We start from the raw sequence: 21,664 nt of genomic DNA, 5'->3' as shown, positions 1-21,664 counted from the left end.
TATTTGTCATGTTTATTTGTCATTTATTATTTGTTTGTTTTTGGTGTGAGTACATGCTTGAAACATTGAGGACAATGTTTGATTTAAGTGTGGGGGGGGTAACCATTGTTTTGCATGAAATTCGTAGAAATTTATCACCCATTACTTCTAGTGTTGTTCCTTGTTGTTTTAAGTATTTTTTAAGCTGTTTTGGAGTGTTTCAGTGTGTTTTGACATAAAAATCCGAAAATTCATAAAAATTTGAAAAATTGTTTTTGAAAATCCCAAAAAGAGTTGTTTTTGTGTGCTTATTTGTGTCTTAGGGTACCTTCCAACACAATGATGAGGATTCGGTTTGTAATTGCATGACTGTTAAAGAGAGTTATAAACATGGATGAAAGTTTGATTTACTCTTTACTTATGCGTGGTTGTGGTTATAACTTATGAAATCACATGTAATCATAAAAAATTAGTTTTTGTAACATGCTTGAAGGAAAGAACTCAAACTAACGCTACAACCTTGTGAGACTTGAGCTTAAACGTTTATTTGGAGAGTTAAAATCTGTGCATTCTTGTTTTCTAAAGTCGTTGCATGATCTCATTATTCTTTGCTTGGTTATTACTTAGAAGGCGTTTCATCATTTAGTTCCAAATGCTAGAACTCATGCCTATTTCATTCAAAGCATGCTATTGATTTGCATAAAGCATATTCAAGATGAAGTTGTGTAGTTACCACCACCAAAGCCAAACTGCCATGTATCCCATATCGTTATATGTTTAAGTTAACCCCATTGAGCCTTGATAGCCTACATTCTTTGTTAAACCACATTATCCTTACCTAGCCTAGTTTAGGACCATCCATACCCTTGTTCTTGAAGCATAGTAAAACATGATTCAAATTGAATTTCTTTTGATTAATGTATGGCAGAAAACAAGTGTGGGGGAAGTGTGAGTTATTATGCTTGTTGAAAAGAAAAGAAGAGTTGAAAAAAAAAAAAAAAAAAAGTTGAAAAATATGCGAAAAAGAGTTTTAAAGTGCTGCTTGTTGAAGAAAGGGTCCAAAACATAGAATTCGGCCCTAATTATTGCTTGAATTTTCCCTTCATGTCTAAAAGCTGATTTCTGCAATCTAAGTGAATTCTAAGTTTCAATTTCATTACTTTACTTGCTATTGCTTTAAGAACGATTGTTATCCTTATCCTTCATTTGTTAGCCATCACCCCAAGCCCCGTTACAACCCTTAACTTCATCTTGAGTGTCATGCGTTTCAATATGTGGAGTTTGAATTTGGTATGAGCATATGGTGTCACTGGTTCTCGCATCTAAGTAGTAGCATTCCATTCATGAGATCATATCTAAACTTGCTTATTAACTCCAGAAATTGCTTTCTTTGTGATACATATATGTGAGCGTTCGTTTTCATATCTACATCAATCTTCTCACATATAACTAGTATAGGGTGTGTAGTTAGAAAATCTGAGTGAAAATTGAGTGCATACTTTGAAAGGAATTGAGTAAATTCTCTAAGGCATGTTACTACATCAAAAACATTGTTTTAATCGATTAATTGTGAACAAGTAAGCAGTGACTATGATTAAGTACATGTTTAAGTGTGAAGATGATTCAAATCTGTGGGGATAATGATTTTTAACATGTCATATGCATTGGAATCCCTGAGGCAAATGTTGGAAGGTTTAGGTTGTATTTTGTTTGTTTTGTTTCGTTTTATTTCTTTGTTTGCTCGAGGACTAGCAAAAGCTAAGTGTGGGGGAATTTGATAGGAGCATATTTATGCGACTTAGTTAGCTTGTTCTTGTGCATTTACGTTGTATTTCCTTAGTTATTTTAGTGTTTAAAGTTATTTTTGTGTGTTTTCAGACTCTAAGTACAAAGTATGCAAGAAGATGCATTTTGGAGGCCTTTGGAGCATGTTTCGGGCTTGGAATGGATAGCAAATGCATAGGCCAAGTGGATGGACGAATTTGAGAACTAAAGAGGCCAAGAATATGAAGAATTATGGTCCAAAAGATGAAGAAAACAGCCCAAAAAAATCTGTCACCCCAACTTGCATTCCTTGCCATGCAAACCACATAGAATTCCCTTTGGATTCCATGCCATGCTTGATCACTCTTGTCCCCTACATAATTTCTAATTTCATGCTTCAATTCATTTAATTATTACACTCAATTGCCTGATACCTCTTGTTCCCTTCACTCATTAGATTTTAGACAATATTTACATCCATTACATGCACCAATTGATGCTCCATCATTCACATTTGGAATCCAATGCCATGTGCAACACATGTTGTTGCACCTTTGATCCATTTGTTGACACATTTCACCTCCTTTTCCATCTCTATGCAATGTACACAATCATTCATGCTCCCTAGCTACAACACCACTCCATTTTACCCTTCACACTTTGCATCATTACTTCATTTTCACCCTTGGACCATTGCACACCACACACACAAATTGCCATGCATTTCATCCTTAACCTAACCTGATTTTCTAAGGTTTTTGGGGCTTATAAATACATGTTTACACCTCTTGGCCAGAGGACAATCCCCCATATTCATCATTTTATCACAAAAATTCGTCCATACACACCCTAGGAAGCAAAACACCCCAAAAACACCATTATAGTGCCTAGAAAACATAACAGCCACTCCACCTTCTTCCACCCTCTTTGCCTAGTTCTCCACCACCCTCCAACCATCAAACACTCCTCCACACTCACCCTAAACCCTTCCATACCATTCCCCATCCATTCTACATCATAAAACTACCCAAAATCTGTCCATAACCCAATCTGCCGCAAGCAAGGGAAAGGAGGAATCTTGGATGCACTTGCTACCAAGTTGGAGCATTTTAGGTGTTTTCTTTCCTTTGATTTTAATGTCTAATTTTATGTATCTTTGCTTTGTGAGTATGAGGAACTAAACCCCTCTTAGTTAGGGGGTGATTCGAAACTATGTTCATACTTGCAATATGATTTGATTACATCCAGTTGTGATTCATAAGTTGTGAATTCAATTTACTTATCCGTTCATATAAAAACTAATTTGTGTATGTTGGTTAAGAGTGCACGCTTAATTTTCATGCATGAATTTGACGCTAGAATATAAGGGAGTTTCACCTAATCGTTATAAACTTATATTCACAAGTAGTGAAGGTTGCTAGTCACAATCACGTTAAGTAAACTCTTGGCATAAGTTTCATGCAAATCATAGTAACGAGTGCCTCGTCAATGCTTATGTTTTTCATAGAACTTAATGATTCTTGCTTGTATCTCTATTATGCAATTCATGTAGGGAACTTGTAGGGAATGTTTTGGGTTGTCGTATGCAATCATCCAACCTAATAACTTGTGGAAAAACTGAGGGTTAATTAGTGCAATTCACGGTTAATTTGGGGCGTTGAGTATTCATAGCTTATCGAAAAGCAACTGGAAATCGTTTTGTATGCAAGTGTGACATATGTGGAGAAGAACCTCCTAGCTAATCTTCCATCCATAAGTTTCATTCAAATTCACTTACAATCTTTTTTGTTTTACAAAGTTTGTTTTGTTTTCAAATTCATTAAAACCAAAATCCCCCTTTTACTTTATTGTTTCAAAGTATTTAATTTCTGTTTTGGTTGTGTGTTAGAGTGTTTTGATTCACCCAAATTTGTCTAAGAATTTGTTTACTTTGTTCTTGTCTTAATTTAATTATTTTCGTCGAAAAATCAACCCCATCTTATTTCTTTGAGTCATATTAATTAGAACTTGTCTTAGATTATGTTTTTAAGTGTTTTAGTTCATTAGAAAACCAAAATTTGTCCAAGTTTGTGTGAGAGTCCCAAAATTGCCCAGATTGTGTTTTTAAGGTAGTTTTGAGTGTTTAGGGGCTGTTTTGAGTCTTTTGGTTGTTTTAGTGTTTTAAAGTATAGTTTTGCATTCTTTGAGTCTAGTTAGTGTTTTAAACTTTGTTTTCACGTTTTCAAGTCAGTTTCCAAGTGATTTAGCAATCCCTCCTAATCCCCGGCACTACAATTGATAAAAAGAGGGTTTAATTTGTGTGTTTAGTTATTTTACGCATCAGAGAACTTACTGAGTGTGGGACAGATGGATGAGCATGGGTATTATTTGCTGTTTGGAGGTAAAATGTGCAGCATTTTTTATAGTTCTTCATTAGAATGTCTTGTAATTAAAGTAGAAATGAAGAAGAATATATGCTATCCTTTAGCACTATTATATGATGATCATATAGCTTTGAAAACAACTTTGTCTCACTCTACTTGGACCCGGCACAAAAGCTAGGCCATCTGCATCTAAGGGGGTTAAAACAACTCAAAGAGAAGGAAATGGTGCATGGACTTCCATACTTAGAAGAAGTTGATGAAGTGTGTGAAGGCTATCAGCTTAGAAAGCAACATAGAGAGTGGTTCCCAAAGAATCAGGCATGGAGAGCAAGTAATCCACTAGAGTTGATTCATGTGGATTTATGTGGACCTATGCAAAATGAGTCCATAGCTGGTAATAAATATTTCATGCTTTTTGTAGATGATTGCACAAGAATGATGTAGGTTTATTTTCTCAGATACAAGTCAGATGCATTGAATTGTTTTAGAAAATTCAAATCCATGGTAGAGCTACAGAGTGGTTTCAAAGTGAAGTGCCTGAGAAGTAACAGATGGGGTGAATTCACATCTTGTGAGTTTAACAAGTTGTGTGAAGATAAGGGTATTCAAATACAACTCTTAATGGCCTATACTCCACAACAGAATGGAGTTGTAGAGAGAAAGAACAGAACGGTGGTTGAAATGGCAAAAGCTATGCTTCATGATAAGGGGTTACCTTACTATTTGTGGGCAGAATCTGTACACATAGTTGTCTACATACTAAATAGGTGTCCTTTTGAAGCATTCAGTGGTCGAAAATCAGGGATTGCACATCTCAAAATCTTTGGTTGTTTGTGCTATGTACACATATCAAGTGAGTTGAGACAGAAACTAGATGCAAAGAGTGTCAAAGGCATATTTGTGGGTTATGCCACTTGTGAAAATGGGGTACAAAGTGTATCATCCTCTTACTAAGAAACTTATACTCTCGAGATATGTTGTGTTTGATGAAAATGCAACTTGGGAGTAGAAGAAGGTCTCTGAGAATTATGTAACTGTGCTTAATCATGATGAGCTATCTGAGATGCCTAAGAGTACATCACTTGGAGCAACTCCTGAAGGTCAGGACCATACTCAATCACCAAGCTTGTTATCTTTTCATGAATCAGCAAGTGATATAAGTAGCAGTATGAGAAAGTCTCAAGCCTTTGATCACACTCCATTGAGGTGGAGGAACCTAGATAATGTTCTAGCTTAATGCAATCTCTGCATTATGGAACCTAAAACGTTTGATGAGGCAACTAAGGATGAATCATGGATGATAGCTATGAAATATGAACTCTAAATGATTGAAAAGAATGCAACATGGGAGCTAGTGGACAGACCAACTGATAAACCTATAATTGGGGCTAAATGGGTGTTTAAGATCAAGCTTAACCTTGATGGATCAGTGCAGAAAAATAAAGCAAGGCTGGTAGCCAAGGGATATGCTCAGAAACCAGGTGTTAACTATAAAGAGACTTTTCCACCTGTGGCTAGACTCGATACAATTCGAACACTAGTTGCATTGGCAGCACAAAAGACTTGGAAACTATACCAAGTTGATGTCAAGTCTGCTTTTCTGAATGGAGTACTCGAAGATGAGGTTTATGAAGAATAGCCAGATGGTTTTGTGATCAAGGGGAGTGAAGACAAAGTGTACAAGCTTCATAAAACTTTGTATGGCTTAAAACAGGCACCAAGGGCCTGGTATAGTGAAATTGACTCTTATTTTTCTCAATGTGGATTTGAAAATAGTCAAAGTGAGGCCACTCTATATACTAAAACCAGAGGAGAAACAGAAATTCTGATTGTGTCTCTATATGTAGATGACATTGTGTACACGGGTAATAGTCAACCAATGTTGGAGGAATTCAAGAAAGACATGATGACAAAGTATGAAATGAAAGATTTGGGGCTCTTGCATCATTTTCTGGGAATGGGAGTCATCCAAACACACACAAGCATTTTTATTCATCAAAGAAAGTATGTTATATCTTTGTTGAACAAATTTGGCTTGAATGAGTGTAAATCTGTTACTATACTTTTGGCTACAACTGAGAAGCTTAGTAAAGATGATGGCAGTGGTCCAGCAAATGAAGAACAATATAGGAAGATCATGGGAAGCTTATTGTATCTCACAGCTACAAGACTCGATGTGATGTATGCAGCTAGTTTACTTGCAAGGTTCATGCACTACCCCACCAACAAACACTATGGAACTGCCAAAAGAGTTCTCAGGTATATCAAAGGAACACTTGACTATGGTTTGGAATATGTGAAGGGAAGAAATGCAATTCTAATTGGTTATTGTGATAGTGACAGGGGTGGCTTAGTTGATGACATTAAAAGCACCACAGGGTATGCTTTCTCTTTTGGTAGTGGGATTTTCTTTTGGGCTTCAATCAAACAGAACTGTGTAGCACTCTATACTACCGAAGCAGAGTATATTAGTGCATTGAGGCAACTGCACAAGCAATTTGGCTCAGATTTGTATTAGAGGACTTTGGTGAATTTCAAACTGAGGCTACTCCACTTCAGTGTGATAATACTGCTGCAATTGCCATCACAAAGAACCTTGGGTTTCATCAGAAAACTAAGCATATTGATCGAAGATATCACTTCATCAAGGATGCTTTACAGGAAGGAATCATTAATCTTGTTTACTATCCTACAAATGAGCAACTAGCAGATTTCTTCACAAAGTCATTGGCTAAGGATCGGTTCTGCTATCTTAGGGATAAACTTGGAGTGAAATCAGCTCAAAACTTAAAGGGGAGTGTAGAATTGTAAGTAATGAGTTGATTAGTAAATAAGAAGCCCTTTAATGTTAATTGTGTATGCACTTAGTCTTATAGAATGACAAGTGTGAGGCTCCATTATGTAAAGCTAAAATAGCCATGTGTAGTGATCCTAGAAGTTAGCTAGATGTGTGGCTGAGATCAAATGTGATGTGTGTGGATCCAGCTAAGGCAAAAACAGTTGTGAAATGCACGAGTGTGTGCTCATTTTTCTATTAAGAGAAATATATTCCTCTCTGCAATTTTCCCAGAAGAGAAGGAGAACATTCATTCCTTTTGCATCCTACAATCCTTTTCTTATCACCATCTTTGCATAACTCAGATAAGTATTTCACAGTAACATGGCCCTCTGGACCCTTCTGTTGGAGATGGCCTTAGACCTTGTATTTTAAGAAAAGTTTTAAAGAGAACAAGATGAAATATATAGTTGCAGTTCCACCGAAATTTAGAAAGAATGTAATGCTTTCACATTTTTATTATTGCCAGATGCCTTCGCCTGCAAGCAATCTAGCTGACCTTCCTATTATACAAATTTCATGATCTTCAAAAAATTATCATGTCAGCTGGTCCATGCTGTGGGAAAGCCAGCATGCATGTGTCTCCTTGCAGGGAAGGGAACTCTCACATTTTTGTGGGCTATCTTCAAATAGAAACTCATTCCATATCCGATAACAATGCTAGGTCTGTATATTTCCTAATTTCTTCTATACCGTTTTACTGCATTTTCTGAGAGAATCTTACTTAGAGTCTTCTTACTGTTTTACTTCATGCTTTAATTCACGTACATGCTTAATTAAATCACCAATCTGACACACCCAATAATTCCATGTCATATGGGCTTTGCAACAGTACCTGTAACAGCAAGGAGCTGCTCAAAATCTGCATGTATATAGTCTCTGCGGTCTGTTTTTACTTTTTACTTTGGGGAAAATTAACACCGATGCCTTTCACTTCAAGCCCTTCATGTTGTTCTAACATCTTCGAGTCCATGAATGGGAATTTTGAGAAGATAACGAATGGACATGAGATCCTCGTTAATCTAAATCATGATTTTTCAGATGTATATAATGTAATATGGGACCGACATACCTATAGATTGTGTACTGGTATACATGGGAAATAAAGTCGAGAATAAGAATCCATGTAGGGTAAGTGAGCTCCTCCTTTATTAACAGGTTTGATATCATCAAAGAACTTGTAAGCTAAATGAATGGCTGGACCTTTCTTGAACACACTGATCATTCATAAATTCTCATCAACAAGATCAAAACTACTTAATCTTGTTTGTTAAAAAAAGAAATATGTACTTGATCAGATTCTAAAACTAAAGAAAAATACCCTTTTCTTTCCCTACATATATAGTATATATGGACAACACAAATGCGGTAACGTGGAACACTTTGTTGCTATTGCAGTTCACACGAGGGACAACTTGTTCTGATACCATGAAGATTGTTGGTGTGGATGCAAATTTCCGCCATCTTCTTATTTGATGAAAATGCACTTGCAAAATAATAACACCTAAGATTAAGGCCAAAAGCCTCACGTGCCCATGATGAATTTTTTTGGGGGGGGGGGGGGTTTGGCCGAAGAATCTCCGATGCGGAAGTTAGAATTCTAAAAAGAATGTGTTTAGGAGTTTGTGGGTAGCAAATGACTTAGCATTTTAGTGATATAAGAGGAGTATTTATAGGAGGGTGGCTGGCCCTTGGGGTGGAGAATGGCCGGCCATATATGGTGATATTTGGAGAATAATTGCAAAATATTATGTGAATTAATATCTTGCAATTAACATGTCAATTATTCCTAAATTAAATAGGAAGTTTTGGGAGTTACCTTTTGAATAAAATCAGTAAGGGATTGATGAGAAGTGATGAGAAGTGATGAGAGAGATTTGAATAAATATCATATTGATCACCTTTGACTCTTCCTTGATTGAGCTGTCATTGTTCGTTGTATGCGCGTGGGAATCCCGATGTACGTCGAGGGTAATTTTGTCCTTCTAACCCAAATGTTCACATGTCGCCTCCATAATTTTCTTGATTATTTTTTGCTCCACAATTGGGATTCCACTATAAACCAATTGGCAATATGAAAAGTAGCTTAATTACATATAAGCATATGCAAGGTCATATATATATATATATATATATATATATATATATATGTTCACATGTCGCCTCCATAATTTTCTTGATTATTTTTGGCTCCACAATTGGGATTCCACCATAAACCAATTGGCAATATGAAGAGTAGCTTAATTACATATAAGCATATGCAAGGTCATATATATATATATATATGTTGTCCAATGGTTATCAATAATTATTATCCTCCTTGTAAAATATAATATGAAGTACCATGCAGCACAGTAAATCAGTATACCTAAAATTAAAAGCCAATAACTTTTGGTAGAATAAAAGATCACTAAGTTAAAAACAAGGGGAATCGAGCAGTTTGACCGAACTTCCGAGAGCCGAAGACTCAATGAGAACAATTCCATCTCTAAAAAGTGAGTTGGGCCAAAGTACATTTAATCTACTCAAATGAATAGTAATTGATTGCAATGAACATTATTTGGCCAAGTGCATCTCCACTCATAAAAAATTAGCTGACCCAGAATCTAGTCAATTCGTATTAAAATATTAAAATAATTTTATTTTTAATTTCCGATAGAATTTTTAACCAATCTTGTCATGTCGCGTGTTATTTTCCGAAAGTACAAGGCTGACGTCAGCATGACGTAAGATAGGCTGGTTCCTCACTCAGTCCATTTTGGGCTGGCCTAGAGACTGTTGTGGACTTTAGGCTAACCTATTTTGTGGGGTGGATTGGGTTTTTTGGGTGCCATCCTTTTTTTTTTTTGGAAGGTGGGATCCAAAAGGATCACCAACGAGGAGTTTTTATTAAAACAAACACACACTTACAAACAAAACAAAGGCCCAATTTATTCCTAGAAACAAACAAAGAACGGGCCTAAAAACAAAGAAAACACAGAAAATGAGCCCAAAAACAGTGAAGCCCAAACAAAAACGAACATCTGAGAAACATCCACTGTGCTCTCCACCGCCCATCCGAGAAGCAACCAGCCATCCAATCCTCCATCCACCGCCGATCATCACCTGCACAGGCACCACCTACACACAACCATCAATAAGAGATAGTTGGCGAGAGATAAGCCCAACCATCAGAAAGAAGCTCTAGGAAAATCTCGAGCAACACCGCAGCGAATGGTAGACAACAAGGAGAAAGTGATGGTGTGGGAAACACCCGAGCTGGATACAACACCGGAACTCTACACATGAACTATACAAAAACCATGGCTGAAAAACAAAGCACGGAAGGGCCATGAAAAGGGATACCCACGGGGGTTGAGGGATGGGAAAAGCCAGAGAGGAAAAGAAGAAGAACCATCTGCAGATGGAAGGGGAGAAGAAAGAAAAAACAAAAGCAAAAAAATCAGAGGAAAAGGAGAAAGACGATCAGCAGATGGAAGGGGAGAAGAAAGAAAAAGCAAAAACAAAAAACCACCCACCGATCCCAACCACAACCAGGATCGGCAAGACCAAATGGAAGCGCAATCGGGAAATCACTCACACAATATGATGAGAAGCACCCTCAAACAGACAAAAGAACTCTCATAGGAGAGAAAAGAGTAAGGTTTTCCTAGTTGGGTGCTTTTGTGGTTACACAGCTTCTATCCTGTTTTTTTAGGCATTGGGCCAGCCTCCAAAGGAGGAGTAGACTTGCTCTGATGACCATATTTCATTAAGCCAAAATCCAGTACACCTACAACCACAAACCTTACCAAGAGAACCATAAAAGTGTGAATTTTTATGGACAACCAGATTTTGCTTACTGAATTAGAAGATGCAGTGACGCCTTACTCAAAAGGTACACAAGTATTTATACAATGCTAGTGTATAGTGGGAACCCCAAAAGAAACTTAGTTGTAAGCCTATTTTCAATTTAAATGCGGCGTTGCAAGTTATATTATCTTTAATTTGACTGTAAGTGTGGCAGTGCAAGTTATACCATCTCCATCATACCAAGTCAAATTTGACTATTATATTTTATCTATTGTGCATTAAGGAGGAATTGAGTCAAATTTTGTGGATATCACTTTTATATCTACCTTGATGGGGGTTTCACAATTAACTACAGTTATATCTATAGTCAAATACAACTTTACACAATTTCAAAGTCATAAGTGACCTCAACTTTTTCATTGCATTGGAGAATAATTAAATCAAATTTGGAGGTAAATATAATTGTTTGGTTCAAATTTTCGATTGTGTTGAAGATAGACTAATGTGTTGCAGACACATTTCTTTTCTTCTCTCTCATCAATGACGTTAAAGAATGCAAAAGTTTCACACTAAATTTGACATAACTTATATTGAATGATTCACTACTAAATTTAATTGTTAACTTTTATTTTTTTATGCTTTAAGAAAGGATTGAGTCAAATTTAGAGCTATATCACCTTTATATCTTCTAAGGTGAGGGGAGGGGTGGAGGTAGCACTTTTAACTTTAGAATTATATTCAAAGTCAATATGACTTTATAAATAACTTCAAAGTCATATATGACCTCAACTTTTTCAATGTATTAGGCAAGGATTAAATCAGTTTTGAGTCGGATATAATTTTTTACTTCAAATTTCCCTGTGTATTAAAGGTAATCTAAAGTGTTGGCGACACACTTCTTTTATCCCTCCCATCAATGATTTTAGGAGTGCAAAAGTTCCACATCATATAGGTGACTAAATTCGACGTAACTTATTGGTAGCATTTTTACTACCTGCAAGGATATGGTTAAATCACATAAAATATACTTGTAAGAGAATAAGGTAGTTGTAGTATAAACGGCTCAAGTAAGGTCTCCACATGAATTGATATAAGCATTTGTATTTAATTAAAATCAAATCTTAATTAACTATTCAATATAAAATATGGAAAGTTAAAATCATGAAATAAAAGAAAGTTTGTAAGAAATTAAAAGTAATTAAATTAGAGAGAAATTAAATCAAACAAAGTAAGCAAAACACACGGTTCAGAAAATCAAGGATAAAAAGCACTAGTGACACGCCCCAACCGGGATCAAGGCGTGCTGGCCGTCATGTGAAGGTGACGTAACCAAAATTGCAAATGATGCAAGAAAAAAAATGTGAATAAATTAAAACCGAAGCTAGGATTCAATTAACTAGTAAAGTGAGTGCGCAGTAGTGGTTACAACCCAAAACTACAAATATTCAGGGCATAGAAAATAAGGATAAAGCAGTCAAATTAAAGAAGTACTTAATACACAACTGGAGACAAGTTCCTACGTTAAATGAAGATATGTCAGAATCATCGGGTAATCCTCGAGTGCCACGGAGTAGGTTAGCTATCTAGGACCTGGAGGGGCGAAAAACAGAAGGGTGAGTGGGCACAAAAATAAAGATAAATAAAATCCATTTGTTTTCTGAACATACTAACCATCGCTGTAAAACAAGTATAGTTCCCAAAAATCATACTAAGTATAAGTATGAAATCAAATGCATGCCGACAATAAATCTAGAAATATGCCACAGTAAAATATCTCAACGGCAATATGAATATAATCATGTGCTCAACAATCTATACTAGCACGCAGTCGGAGTCACCTAATGTGGCCTGTACGACTACACCTATTGCTCATCCATCTATGCTAACACACGAGTCGGAGTCACCTAATGTGATCTGTACGACAGGACTAGGTGTAATAATATATGCTCTAGTGTTATGATCACGTGAAGACTAGCGCTATGCGTCTCCTACGAGTCGAAGTCGCCTAATGTGACATGTATGATAGGACTAGCACCTACTTGGATCCAAGGCAAGTGTAGGGTGCGAGGTGAACATCACGTGAAGGACTGGCCTTGGTCCAGGCCCAGGGCGAGCAATAACATCGGTGCAGCAATGATGAACAAACTATATGAATATATGCATGCCATAATACAAACATTCCAAACAACATAATAAACTCACTTGCACTTAACTGCGCGTCCCATAGAATTACTTAGCATTTCACAATAGCATAATATTTATGAGTAGGTAAAATGCATATGAATATGCCATGATCAAATATAAATCTCAACCTCCACGACATTATTTTAAATTCAAGTTAAACGTGGCATAACATGCATAAATCAACTTAAAAACATTTATGGAAAGTATACAATATATATATATATATGGAAACAAAATGCCCACTCACTGGTATGTTGTAGGATAGTGGCCCCCTAGTCTCGCTTGTCCTCGGTGTAAGTCTCCCATATATGCGAAACAACTAAATTAAATTAGTTAATAAGGACATACACTAAAAACTAGGAATAACTCCCCATAGTTTGCTCAAATGGAAGGTTTGAATATATGAAAATGTTCTACTCGAAGTCACGAACCTGCACTAAAAAACCACTTGCCGGCTGAAGGCCGAACGAGCCCTTAGGCGTGGCCGAACCCACGGCCACACACTTGGCCACACGCAGGCATGCGTCTGACAAATCCCTAACGGCAGTTAAGAATATTTTGTTAAAGTGACAGAATATTCCCTTAAAAGTTGACGGCGTTACCTGATGCCATTAGGATATTCCATCATCTTCTCCAGTGATCCTTGCCGGTCACCGTTGTCCGCCACCGGCTGAACTTGCCGGAAACTGGAAATCTTCGCCCATTTCTTGGTAAATTTTCAAACCTTAACATCTTGCTCATTTCTCAACCATTTTTCACCAAATTTATATGGAAATGAAGCTCATGACGAGGAGAACAAATCTACACCATTTGAAAGCCCAAAAACGAACGGGAAATGGCCTGAAAAAGCCTCGTAATGTTCGGTCAAAACTCTGACTTCTCAAAATAGGGTTGTTTCACATCAAAGTTCCCTCAAACCTTTACTAAAGACCTCGGGGAGTCGAGTAAAAGCTTCCCTACTTCCTAAAATCTTGTAACTCGATCGGGAATATGTTAGATCAACCTCGTTTGAGTCGGAGCTTCTGAGTTGCTCTGCGTTGATCATCCAAAACTCATCTATTTGAGAAACGGTTTGTATGGTTAAGTTCGTGAAGATGAGAGGATCACGATGATGGTAATTTGAGTCTCGATCTGTGAGTGTTTGATGTCATTCTTGAGTGTAGCAGTGGAAAGAGAGCTCGGGTTAGAGAGAAAGAAGGAAGAAGAAAAGAGAGAAAGAGAGGAAAAGTTGGGTTTTGATTGGTTGAGAAGAGATGGTGTCTGATTGGATGCAATAATGCGGGAAGCAAAACAATTGGTGGTGAGAACAAGCAAGGCACGGGTCCAATTTTAAAGAAAGAATGAGATAGGGTTTTCAGACTTAAACAGTAAAAGTGCTCAGAAAATCTATCCAAAATAGTGTTTCTAACATTGATAAATTAGCACACTCGTGTGTACAATTCTACCAGTCGTTTACGTACTTTAAAGAGACATAACTTTTTCGTTACGAATCCATTTCAGGTCTAACTCGCTCTCACGCGATCATATTAATGAGTACTATTTAATTACGATAGCAAGAACAATAAATTAAGAGCGAATAAACACGTCCATGTCACTTGCCAACAGGGCAAAAATGTCAATTCACATACTAAGGGAGAAATTGCATAGAAAATTAGGGACGGGTCGTCACAACCTACCCCCTTTAAGAAAATTCCGTCCTTAAAATTTCAACATTGACTATAGGTTAATCTAAGAACGTGGATACAAATCTCTTATGCGCTCCTCTGCCTTCCAAGTAGCTTCCTCAACTGAATGGTTCATCCATAAGACTTTCATCATTTGAACGGTCTTGTTCCTAAGAACATTATCTTTCCAGTCGAGAATAGTCATTGGAACCTCGTCATAAGTTAAGTATGGGTTGATCTCTAACGGTTGGGGAGGTATCACATGTGGTGGATCAGAGACATATCTCCGTAGCATGGACGCGTGGAACACATTATGCACTCTCAACAACTCTGGAGGTAGATCACGTCGATAAGCAACTTCACCAACTTGCTCAATAATCTGGTATGGCCTGATCATCAACCACATCTTTCTGAATCGTACCATGTCTTTGCATAGTGACAGCTTTAAGAATACCCAATCATCAACCTTATAAACTTTGTCGGTGGAATGTCTGTCGGTGATACTCTTCTGCTGATCCTGGGTTGCTTTCAGGTTTACCTTTATCACCTGAATGTTCTGCGTCGTCTCATCCACGATCTCAGGGCCCACCAAAACTCTTTCTCCGACTTCAAACCAACATAGTGGGGTACGACATGGTTTTCCATATAATGCTTTAAATGGTGATATACCAATGCTGGAATGGAAGCTGTTGTTGTAGGCGAATTCTATCAACGACAAGCACTGGTGCGAAGTGTCTCTGAACTGCAGAATTGACGATCTCAAAATATCCTCCAGTGTTTGGATAGTTCTCTCTGATTGCCTATCAGTTTGAGGATGATAAGCGATGTTGTAGAGTAATCTCGATCCCAAAGCTTTTTGAAAAACTACCCAGAACTTCGAAGTAAACCTGGGGTCCCAGTTAGAAATGATACTAACTGGAACACCATGATACTTGACAATCTCAGAGATTAATAGCTCGACCAATCGACTTAATGAGTAGTTCTCATGAACAGGTAAGAAACATGCTGACTTAGTAAGCCTATCTACTATCACCCAGATACCGTCATAACCATTTCGCGTACAAGGCAACTTGTACACGAAATCCATTGTGATATCTTCCTATTTCCACTGGGTATCGGGAGTGGCTGTAGTAACCCAAATGGCTTATTTCTTTCTGCTTTGACCTACTAATAGACTGAACAACGACTCACATACTTTGCAATTTCTCTTTTCATTCCAGGCAAATAGTAGAAAGGTCGGATGGTATGATACATCTTGGTACTTCCGGGATGCATCGCATAAGCTGAAATATGCGCTTCATCCAATATTTCTTTCTTCAGTTCTACATTTGACACATACATCCGATCACCCTGCATTAGTATACAATCAGATCTTCGAATCCTGAAGTCTTTCTTTTTCCCGTCTAACACTGCATGTTTTAACGCCTAAGATTCTAGATCGTTCATCTATACCTCGAGAACATGATCCAACAGAACTGGTCTGACTTTAAAGCTGGCAAGTAGAGCTCCATGTCAATCCATTTCTAAAGCAACTCCAGTAGACCTCAGATAAGTGAGAAGATGAACATGACATGCATACAGAGCATTAAGTCAGCCATGAGATTTCCTACTGAGAGCATCAGTTACAGTACTCGCACGACCGGGGTGATACTCGATAGTGTAGTTATAGTCACTGAGCAACTCTATCCATCTTCACTACCTGAGATTTAGCACTTTTTGAGTGCAGATATATTTGAGACTCTTATGGTCAGTGAAAATTTAACATTTTTCCCCATAAAGAAAATGCTTCCAAATTTTCAGAACGAAAACAATAGTTGCCAACTCGAGATTATGAGTAGGATAGTTCATCTTATGGGGCTTTAACTGTCGTGAATCATACACAATCACCTTCCCATGCTGCATTAGTACACAGCCCAGACCATTTCGAGAGGCATGATTGTAGATTTCGGAATTCCCATTGTCATCGGGAAGTGCCAAGACAGGCGTATGAGTAAGACAGTACTTCAATTGTTGGAAACTTTATTCATAGTCATCACTTCATTCAAAATTTACTCCCTTCTTGGTCAACCTTGTCAGAGGTAGGGCTATAGATGAGAAGTCTTTCATAAAGCGTCGATAGTAGCCCGCAAGACCAAGAGTTGATATCACGTGTCCTAAGAATGATACTTGATTCAGCCAGAATTGGCACTTACTGAATTTGGAGTACAACTGATTCTCCCTTAAATTCTTCAAAACCAGACGTAGATGTCTAGCATGCTCAGCCTCGGTCTTAGAGTATATCAGAATGTCATCAATGAAGACAATTACAAACTTGTCGAGGTACGGACAGAATACCTAATTCATCAGGTCCATAAAGGCTGCCGGAGTATTAGTTAACCCAAATGGCATCACAAGGAACTCATAACGGCCGTATCGGGTTCTGAAGGCTATTTTCGGGACGTCATCTCTTCTGATCTTCGGTTGGGAGTAACCGAACCTTAGATCAATTTTTGAGAAGACACTAGCACCACGTAGCTGATTAAAGAGATCATTGATACGAGGCAACGGATAATGGTTTTTAATCGTCTCATGATTCAACTTTCTGGAATCAATGCATAGCCTTAGAGTTCCGTCTTTCTTCCTTACAAACAAGATTGGAGCTCCTTATGGAGAAGTACTCGGCTGGATGAAACCCTTATCAACAAGTTCTTATAATTGGTTTTTAATTCTCTTAACTCAGCAGAAACCATACGATAGGGAGTTAAAGAAATAGGGTCAGTACCTGGAATTAAGTCGATAGTGAACTCCACTTCATGATTTGGTGGTAATCCAGGTAAATCGTTAGAAAAAATACATCAAGAAAGTGTTTGACTACCCGATTATCTTCCATTCAAGCAGGACTATCATCAATGACCACCACATGAGCCAAGGAGCCTTGACAACCCTTACTCAACAACTGCTTTGCCCTTATGGCAGAGATAACTCCATGCTTCAAACTGCTTCGTTCACCAACAAACGTGACAATAGGCATGTCCGGTTGGTGAAAGGTAACAACCTTCTGATAACAATCCAACTTGGCATGGTAGTAATGTAACTAAGCCATGCCCAAGATAACGTCAAAGTCGATGATATCCAAAGGAACAAGATTGGCTGGCATCACGACGTTCTCGATAAGAACGGGTTATCCTTGATATTCCCAACCAACATAACAAACTTCACCTCTAGGCATCGAGAATTCTAACTCGTAACCGATGGGAATGGGGTGAGGTTAAGTCCTTTGAGTAAACGTATGGGAAATAATTGAATGTGTAGCACCAGAATCAATTAATATTCTAGCAAAATTGCCAAAAACATTCAACGTGCCCATAATCAAGTCCGGGTTATTCTGCGCATCCTGCAAGGTGATGTGATTGACTTGGCTCTGAGCTTGTTGTCGACTCCTTTGTCCCTGATTTCCTCGTCCCTGGTTACCTCGACCTTGATTTTTCGGATTAGGCTGCCTAGTCGATGTGCCACTGCTAGAAGCTCCCTCAAGGTTTTGAGATTGTCCCCCGGCATACCAATGCGATCCGCTGCCCTGATACGGCATATAACCTCTCTAGTATTGTGAATAACCGCCCTGGTAATAAGGATCCGATAGGTACTAGTATGTTCTTCCTGGATACTAAGCTACATTACCCTGATAGTGATAAACACCCTCATAACTTGTCGACGTATAGGTACCAAGCCCTGCAATCTGCTACAGAGGAACTGCAAGCGGTAGAGTAGGAGGTTGAGGTTTCTGTTGATTCCGCGGACAATTATTAGCTCTGTGCCCCATCTAGCCACATGTGTAACATCGAGTATTTCCTCGTTTACACTCACTGAAATGACGACTATTACATCTCTGACAGAGCGAAATATGGTCCACCTATGGACATGCTGCCTCTTTGTGGCGTACTGGAATTCGAACCACTGCTCGATGATCTCGAACTATTACCACTTCGCTTGAAATTCTGGGTCTTTCTAGGGCCAAAGGAAGATTGCCCTAAATTATTGTTCCTCTGAACATTATTATTATGTTCCTCATCATCATCGGGAGCATTCTCTGAATCTTCAACCCGAAGCAAAACCTCGAAGAATTCTTGATAGGTAGAACAGGGAGTCGAAGTCACCATAGAACTCAACCGCTTGTGAGTCCTCTTCTTAAAATGACAGAGCATCTCCCTAAGATTCTTAGTAGTCTCGGGACAATAATGGGATAAATCTGTAAACTTCTGGTGGTATTCTGTGGCTGACATTATACCTTGTTTCAGTTCTTAAAATCCGTCCCTCTTACGATCCAAGTACTCTGGAGGTCTAAATCTAGCCTGAAATAGATGCTTGAAAATATCCCAATTCATGGCATCTTCAGCAGACAATAGGCGTGACTCCTGAGCCCACCAAGATTCCGTCCTAATTGAAAGAACCAGGTCAATGTCTCGACCCACCTCTCAACTGGAAGATTTCCCTACTGCTGCATAACTTGAAAGGTCTTTTCAACATGATCAAGCCAAATCTCGGATTTCTTATACTCTTCATTGCCATAGAAATTGTTTATCTATAGCTGAGACACAGTTTCTAGAGTAGTCCTTTAGGGAGGATGAAGTGCAGACTGAATGGCACTGGCGATAATCTCACCAAATTGCCCAAAATCCAGAAAATTAGTCTCAGAAATGACATGTAGCTCTCTACGATGTGGCATCATTCTGACATAAGAAATAAAAAATTATTAGGACCTATAGTACTAAGAAGGAATGCAGGATTGCCTAAACTTATGCACTGATACCAAACTAACACGCCCCAACAGAGATCAAGGCGTGCTGGTCATCACGTGAAAGTGATGTAACCAAAATAGCAAGTGATGCAAGAAAAAAAAAAGTGAATAAATTAAAACCAAAACTAGGACTTAATTAACTTGTAAAGTGAGTGCGCAATAAAGGTTACAACCCAAAACTACAAATATTCAGAGCATAGAAAATCAGGGTAAAGCAGTCGAATTAGAGAAGTACTTAATACATAATTGGAGATAAGTTCCTACGTTAAAATGAAGATATGTCAGAATCGCCGGGTAATCCTTGAGTGCCACAGAGTAGGTTAGCTATCTAGAACCTGGAGGGGCGAAAAACAGAAGGGTGAGTGGGCATAAAAATAAAGATTTATAAAATCCATTTGTTTTCTGAACAAACTAACCCTTGGCTGTAAAAGAAGTATAGTTCCTGAAAATCATACTAAGTATAAGTATGAAATCAAATGCATGCCCACAATAAATCTAGAAATATGCCACAGTAAAATATCTTAATAGCAATATGAATATAATCATGTGCTCAACAATCTATACTAGCAGGCGGTCGAAGTCACCTAATGTGGTATGTACGACTGCACCTATTGCTAATCCATCTATGCTAATACACGAGTTGGAGTCACCTAATGTGACTTGTATAACAGGACTATGTGTAATAATATGCGCTCTAGTGCTACGATCACGTGAAGACTAGTGCTATGCGTGTCACCTACAAGTTGGAGTCACCTAATGCGACCTGTACGACATGACTAGCACCTACTTGGATCTTTGGATCTAAGGCGAGCGTAGGGTGCGAGGTGAACATCACGTGAAGGACTGGCCCTGAGCCGGGGCGAGCACTAACACCGGTGCAACAATGATGAGAAAACTATATGAATATATGAATATATGCATGCCATAATACAAACATTCCAAGCAACATAATAAACTCACCTGCACTTACCTGTGCGTCCTGTAGAATTACTTAGCATTTCACAATAGCATAATATTTATAAGCAGGTAAAATGCATATGAATATGCCATGATCAAATATAAATCTCAACCTCCACGGCATTATTTTAAATTCAAGTAAAATGTCGCATAACATGCATAAATCGACTTAAAAACATTTATGGAAGCTATACAATATATATATATATATGAAAACAAAATACCCACTCACTGGTATGTTGTAGGATCGTAGCCCCCTAGTCTCGCTTGTCCTTGTGGTAAGTCTCCCCTATATGCGAAACAACTAAATTAAATTAGTTAATAAGGACATACACTAAAAACTATGAATAACTCCCCTTAATTTGCTCAAACGGAAGGTTTGAATATACAAAAATGTTCTACTCGAAGTCACGGACTTGCACGTAAAAACCACTCACCGGCCGGAGGCTGGATGCGCCCTCACGCGCCGCCCAACGCACAGCCACACACGCGACCACGCACAGGCATGTGCCTCACCGGTAGTTAAGAATATTCCATTGAAGTGATGGAATATTCCCTTAAAAGTTAACGGCATTCCTGATGCAGTTAGGATATTCCGTTAGAGTTGACGGAATATTCTATTGTTTTTTCTGATGATCCTCACCAGTCGTCGCCGTCCGCCGTGGTCTGAACTCGTCGAAAACTGGAAATCTTCACTGGTTTCTAGGTAAAATTTCAAACCTTAATATCTTGCTCATTTCTCAACCATTTTCACGAAATTTATATAGAAATGAAGCTTGTGATGAGGAGAAGAAGCCTGTACCTTTTGAAAGTCCAAAAATGGACAGGAAATGACCTGAAAAAGCCTCACAAGGTTCGGTCAAAACTCTGACTTCTCGAAACAGGGTTGTTTCAAGTTAAAGCTTCATCAAACTTTCACTAAAGACGTCAAGGAGTCAAGTAGAAGCTTCCCCACTTCCTAAAATCTTGTAACTCGGTAGGGAACTCGTCGGATCAACCTCGTCCAAGTCGGAGCTTCCGAGTTGCTCCGTGTTGACCACGTAAAACTCGTCCATTTAAGAAATGGTTTGTATGGTTGAGTTCGTGAGGATGAGAGGATCACGTTGGTGGTAATTTGAGTCTCGATTCGTGAGTGTTGTAGAGGAAAGAGAGCTTGGGTTAGAGAGAGAGAAGGAAGAAGAAGAGAGAGAAAGAGAGAGAGAGAGAGAGAGAGAGAGAGAGAGAGAGAGAGAGAGAGAGAGGAAAAGTTAGGTTCTGATTGGCTAAGAAGAGAGGGTGTCTGATTGGATGCAATAATGCGGGAAGCAAAATAATTAGTGGTGAGAACAAGCAAGGCACGTGTCCAATTTTA

At 38.3% G+C, this 21,664-nt stretch overlaps 1 long non-coding RNA gene across 1 annotated transcript; it reads left to right on the top strand.

Moving 5' to 3' along the window:
* Nucleotides 1-7,512: 7,512 nt before the first annotated feature.
* LOC126629801 (uncharacterized) lies at nucleotides 7,513-8,099 on the top strand. Its single transcript, XR_007625864.1, has 2 exons — nucleotides 7,513-7,606; nucleotides 7,775-8,099. It is a non-coding gene; the product is annotated as an uncharacterized LOC126629801 (long non-coding RNA).
* The last annotated feature ends 13,565 nt before the right edge of the window (nucleotides 8,100-21,664 follow it).

This window comes from Malus sylvestris, chromosome 7 (assembly GCF_916048215.2).
Source record: "Malus sylvestris chromosome 7, drMalSylv7.2, whole genome shotgun sequence".
NCBI lineage: Eukaryota > Viridiplantae > Streptophyta > Magnoliopsida > Rosales > Rosaceae > Malus > Malus sylvestris.
This window is presented reverse-complemented; position numbering and strand designations above follow the sequence as displayed.